This window comes from Berghia stephanieae, chromosome 7, assembly GCF_034508935.2.
Source record: "Berghia stephanieae isolate SIO BIC M18660-M18661 chromosome 7, UCSD_Bste_1.3, whole genome shotgun sequence".
Lineage (NCBI taxonomy): Eukaryota > Metazoa > Mollusca > Gastropoda > Nudibranchia > Aeolidiidae > Berghia > Berghia stephanieae.
Window position 1 is genome coordinate 42,935,502 of NC_088366.1, and position 6,539 is coordinate 42,942,040.

At 32.8% G+C, this 6,539-nt stretch overlaps 1 protein-coding gene across 2 annotated transcripts in view; it reads right to left on the reverse strand.

Annotated features, from left to right (window-relative positions):
* Positions 1-6,467: 6,467 nt before the first annotated feature.
* LOC144977280 (putative ATP-dependent RNA helicase DDX27) overlaps positions 6,468-6,539 on the reverse strand; it is a 32,715-nt gene continuing 32,643 nt past the window's right edge. For both annotated transcript variants that reach the window (XM_078922325.1, XM_078922326.1), the window contains exon 21: positions 6,468-6,539. This exon is cut by the window's right edge and continues 28 nt beyond it. The gene's annotated coding sequence lies outside the window, so the exon portion shown is untranslated.

The window sequence follows — 6,539 nt, forward strand, 5'->3', positions numbered from 1 at the left end:
TGGCCCTGGTCGGAGTCCTGGCTGGGAGGGAAACAGTCAAATGCATAGTTATTGTTTTGGGAGATGATATTTTTTTCCTTGTAAATCATCTCTCTGTTATGTATTATTATATTTATTTTTAATGTATAATGTAAGCATTTGAGTGTATTCCTCATTTTGTGCTTGTGTCCGGATGAGACTTATAGGTGATCTCAGACTAAGTACATTGGTGGTATGATCTTGGAATCTACATCTGATCCCTATTTGTTCCCAGTTCCCCTTTGTCTTACTTACTCTTGTGTGCTTTTATTGTAATTCTAGAACTTTTTACTATCCCATTTTCTTCCTTTTTACTGGCGCTGATATAACCTAAATGTGTTGCAAGCGCCGTAAAACCCTTAAAAACAAACAAACAAAAAACATGTATGTGTGTGTATGTGCGTTTGTGTGTGTATGTATGTGCATTATATATGGGTATAGGATCTGGTGGCACCAATGTTGATTCAATGCCTACTAATACTACTACCAATATTACTATGATTAATACCACTACACAATCTATTCCAATGCCATACCTATTGGATGACAAAAGTAATAATATAAACTTTGACACGACGATGACAAACGAAGGACTGGATAGCTAGAAAAGGCATCCCATTTCCTTTGATAATATGTTGTCGTCGTGGTGTAAGGGGGAGAACAACAAACAAGTGCCATGGATGTTGATTGCATTCCATTTATTGTAATTACAATGTTGTGTCAATCATCACCAATGATTATAATTTCATTATCAAATGTTTATGACTCAATGTTTACTACTCTACATGTATGTAGACTCGGAAGAGTTTCTCATCTCTTTCATTATGTTTATTGCTTCATTTATTCAAGTTTATGTGTGTTATTGAAATGACAAATACCCCGGTCGCGTATTCCTGATGTTAGTACTGTTTTAAAGATAGCTGTTTTTACCTAATAGTGTTATAAACGCCATTAGAATTCTCAGAAACAAAATAAGATTAACCCCTGTCCATGTTTCAAAGCAGTATTCAAAACCAAATTGTTAATTACGAATGTCATCTGTCCCTGAGTTTTGTAGTAAGATATTAACATGACTTTGTGGAGTATTATTCCTGTCTAAAGTAAAAATCAAACAGTAACCTTTGTGGCAATTTGTAAATTTTTTTTTATTCATAACATCAAAACTTTTTGCAAAATCTTGTCTTAATGAAACCCAGTTCAACTAAAATTCTAGTCAAATTATGTTGAAATAAAAACTGTCTCCCGTTTTATCCATAAACTTGAGATAAATATTATAGTTTTTAACCCTTTCTACCAAAATATAAAAGTGAGCAAGTAGACCTGAGAGCAAACCACGGTCATGTCACATGACACAGTGTTCTATTAAAAAAATATCTGATAAACTGGAGGTGGGACACTAGGATTTGAATTAAAAAAAAAAAAAATTGAAACGAACATTATAATTTAATTGGAAAAAAGTAAATTATGTTTATTATGAATGTTGTACATCTGTTATAGTTGAGTTATCGCCACCAATTTTATTGTTACTGTGGATCAATATGGATTTTAAATTTTATGATATAAATTTTATAATATATACACATTGACGAAAACACCAATGACGATGTTTATGATAAAAATTAATAAAATGTTCATGTGACAAACTCCAATGCCTTGATAAGATCCCAATTTTTTTTTACCTTGACATCAATTTTGTTTAATGCCAAGAGATCGCTTCGATGCATCCTATAATTCATATATCACTATGATTTTACATGAAAAGTAACAAATAAACTACACTTGTCTGCCCATATCGAAGAGTTCTATCTCCTTCCTGTGAGACTGACAAAGATAGCAGTTCCAATCTCTTTCTCTGACTCTGTCTTATTTCTGTTTCTGTATTCACAATGAATCATTTGTATGCAAGCCATCAGCTTGATGAGGCATAAAAACATGTACTATTTTCTAATATCAGAGTTATGACTCGTCATTGTTGGTATAATATTAATGATAATAATACTACTACTAATAATAATAATAATAATAATTATTATTATTATTATTATTATTATTATCATTATTAGTATTATTATTATTACAGCTTATAATATTACAACTATAATAAACAACAAATGCTATGGTATTGTCATCATGTGTGACCAACGGACCCAGCCACATTTTCCTTACATTCAACCTTCAACAACTACAATATAACCGTGAAAACATGAAAACGACTATGTATGAATATATAATATCTATTTATTATAATATTATGTCTATCTCTGAAATAAACCAATCACCCTACCAAATTCTCCAAAAGCCGGGGATATTTCTGTCGTAGACTGCAAAACACCTTTTTTTAAAAAAGAAAACTTATTTGTATCTAATTTTGATGAATTTAACAACTATGTCACAAATTCTTTAACTTGAGACTCTGAAGAATATTAGACTCATTGGTGGTCATCTTGGTTCATAAATATTTTAAAAAATTATTTTTTTTCGGCCAAATTGAAAAAAAAAGAAGTTCTTTTGTCAGTGTACGACAGTCTTGGTTCTATATTTCTACAGATTTCCCCAACCAAGTCACTTGTTTTGGTTTTTTACTGTAATTGCTATTTACAAGTATTCAACCATTACCCGTTCATTGTACATATCACACGAACCATCCACCCCCCTAAAGTCATTGAATTTATAAATTATTATTATGAAGTAAAATTAAAATTATGTATGATCAATTATGTTTCAAATTTTATTTTATTTATTATTTTTATTTTGTTTGTTTGATAATAATGCAGATCGACTTACTAGGTGCTACAAATTGATAAAACTCTGAAAACTTTGAAAACTTGCAACAGAAAAGGTCACAGAAATTAAGTTATTTTTTCAAATGTGAACGACCACACATTCAGAGATTTCCTCATCGATAAAATATTGGTATTTTTCTTTATGGCTTGTCCCCAGGCCTTTGTCTAAGTGAAAAATTATTGTGAAAATAAATGATAATTTGATAGTTAAATATAACAGCATGAATATTCAAAGGGATTATTAATATGAGTATTTTACAAAAGTAATAAACAATGCCTGCCAGAATATCCCTCTATGATTAGAGATAGCTAAATTGACACGACACCAAGTGCATATTTGACCCATGATAATAACTATTTATTTAAGAAATGAGACAAATTCTACTATGTTGTGACCTGCACTTACTGCAATAAAATAGTTTCTCATAACACCACTACACATTTTATTCTGGCATTTTAATATTAAAAGTTTCGTTACCGTTCAGGACGATGCTAAATAAATAAGAAAATTTACAAATTTCTGTTGTATGTTACGTTTGCACCAGCCTTTGTTTTTTTCAGTCACAATTCTACGTTTATAAGAATAAAAAAAAACTTATTGACTAAAATAAGATTTGTTCCATTCTTTAAATTAATTGTCTGATGAAATCTGTGTGTGAGCATTTATTTCCTTAGTCATAAAATGAAAAGGTTAAAACTTGTTATGATTGTTTTTACATTTTTAAGGGTTTTACGGCGCTTGAGACAATTTTAGGACATTTCAGCACCAGTAAAAAGGTAGAAGATGGGATAGTTTTAATAAGATTTACAACAAAAGCACTTGAGAAAAGGAAAGACAAAGGGGAGGGGAGGGGATGAAAAAGAGAACAGGAAGATTCCAAGAGCAAACCATCAAATGTGCCTTGTTTGAAATCCCCTTAAAGTTCCATCCTGACACCAGGGCAGGATCCCACGAAGAGAAGTACACTCAAAATGCATACAAAACATGATAATCAAGACAAAAAAAAAATATTACAATGCACACAGATGATTTACAAGGAAACCTATAAATTCTCCCAAAACTAATACTTAACATTTGAATGTTTCCCCTGAGTCCTGGCTGGGAGGGAAACAGTCAAATGCATAGTTAATGTTTTGGGGGATGATATTTTTTTTCCTTGTAAATCATCTCTCTGTTATGTATTATTATATTTGTTATTTTGAATATAAAATGTAAGCATTTGAGTGTATTCCTCTTTGTTGGATTTTGTGCTTGTGTCCGGATGAGACTTATAGGTGATGACTTATAGGTGATCTCAAACTGAGTACATTGATGGTATGCTCTTGGAATCTACATCTGATCCCTATTTGTTCCCAGTTCCCCTTTGTCTTACTTTCTCTTGGGTGCTTTAATTGTAATTCTAGAACTTTTTACTATCCCATTTTCTTCCTTTTAACTGGCGCTGATATAACCTAAATGTGTTGCAAGAACCGTAAAACCCTTAAAAACAAAACAAAACAATTTTCCTTAATTACACCATTCTCACATTTCTCATTCGTCTTTAGTTTCTTTCATTTATCCTGTTTTGTTGATAAAGGGAAACTCAAAACGTCCTCTTACATTTCATGACTTATCGTTATTTTTCCTTCGAGCTTCAAGCAGCAACATCTACACCACTCTCAAAGAAGAAAAGTTGATGTCATTTCAAATTCTTTTTATTTATCTTTTTGGTTTACACAGTTAAAACCAAATCTCAATAAAATTGAATGAAGGAGGCAGTGCAGAGTACCTAGAGCATATTAAATCTACATCCACTATATTATAAGCCTCATCCAGGCACAAGCAAAGGACCCCGCTATAAAAGATACACTCAAATGTTTACAAACTATCAAAACTAATAATGATACAAGTACACTTTTAATGGTACTGAAATGACTTAAGAGTGTCACAAGTGCTGTGAAATCCATAAAAACAAACACGATATTAAAATATTTGTTTGTTTTTAAGGATTTTACGGCATTTTTGACACTTTTAGATCATTTTATTGCCAGTAGTAAAGGAAGAAGATGGTATGGTTACAAAAAAATCTAGATTTACAATGAAAGCACCCGAGAAAAGGTAAAACAACGTGGATTGGTCTTAAAAAAAGGAACGAGAAGATTCAAAGAGCAAATTATCAATATTATGCTCTGTTTGAGATCACCTAAAAGTTCTATCCTGACAGAAGCACAGGATCCCATCAAGAGGAATACACTCAAATGCTTACATGATAGTCAAAACCCAAAAAATATTACAGTGCATAACTGTTTCCCTTTCAGTCAAGTAATCCGGCCAGGACAAACCAAGTAATCTCATTCCAAGACAAAGACAGAAAGCAACTCTGAAAACATATACAGTGACAGTAAGTGACCTCCTGCCCACCATGGGAGGTCAGAAGACCCAACGCAGATAATACCATTTAGCTACCAACATTTAGTTTGTAACCATTTGAGTGTATCCCTCATGGTAGAAACAAATTTTTAAAACTAGCAAGACAGCTATCCACATACAACAAACAGTGCATTTCAGTCTTTTTAAATGAACTTGTACTGCCAATGAGGCGAATTTCCCTGTAAATAGTCAACAAATGCACACATTCTGGTGATTTTTTTATTGGATGCACTCCATTGAGGACACCCACTGAGAGGATGTAAATTTTGTGTTGCTCTTTATCGAAAGTTTAAACTTTTAGTACTCTTGTGATTTTGACACTTCCAGGTCATACAAGCGCCTAGGTAACTAAGACGGCACACAATACCATACATGGGATGTTTAGACTTAAGAGCTCAGTGCCTACAGCAGAGTTGGGTCACAAACACTTAGGAAAAAAAATCAGATAAAAAGAACTCATTAACGTTCGTAGATTCCATCAGAGATGTAGGCCTCTGCTCAGCCTATAGCCACCAATTGTCTCACATAGGAAATGAGATCCTCACCAGAGGGGAAACCATTTGTTCCTTTCAATTTGATAATTAACAGAGAAAATAAAATATCTTAGAAAAATGCACAACTCACAGCAAACTGCCTCCAAAAAGCAAGGAAAGAAATCCACATAGAAATGAGTTACCTGAAATTTTTGTTCAGCTCGGAGAAAAGCATCTGGTGTTTGTTTGTTTTGTTTATAAGGGTTTTACAGCACTTGCCACACATTTAGGTCATTTCAGCACCAGTAAATAGGAAAAAATTGGCATAGTCACAAAATTCAAGTTTTACAATTGAAAGCACACAAGGAATGGTTCAAATAGGAAAACAGATGAAGATTCCAAGAGTACACCATCAAATGTACTTAGTTTGAGACATCGTCATGACACAAGCACAGGTCCCCACGAAGAGGAACACACTCAAATATTAACAATTAAAACAAACCATGTAACAGTTCATAAAGAGATGATTTACAAGAGAAAAAAAATCATCTCCCAAAACTGTAACTATACATTTGACAGTTTCCCTCACAGCTAAGGACCAGGACAAAACCAAGTAATCCTATTCCAAGACATAGACAAAAAGCAAACTCAGAAAACAGATATAGAGGGATAGAAAACAGCAATTGACCTCCTGCCCACAATGCGAGGTAAGAAAAACAAGCACCTGCTGTTCAAATGCCATAAATAATATATTTTTTAAAAAAGAACAACCCCAAGATTCAATTGATGTTATAGTTTTTAATTGACAAAAGTGCCATGACATATGATTTGGGAAGTGGGCTGTGAGAACAGGTG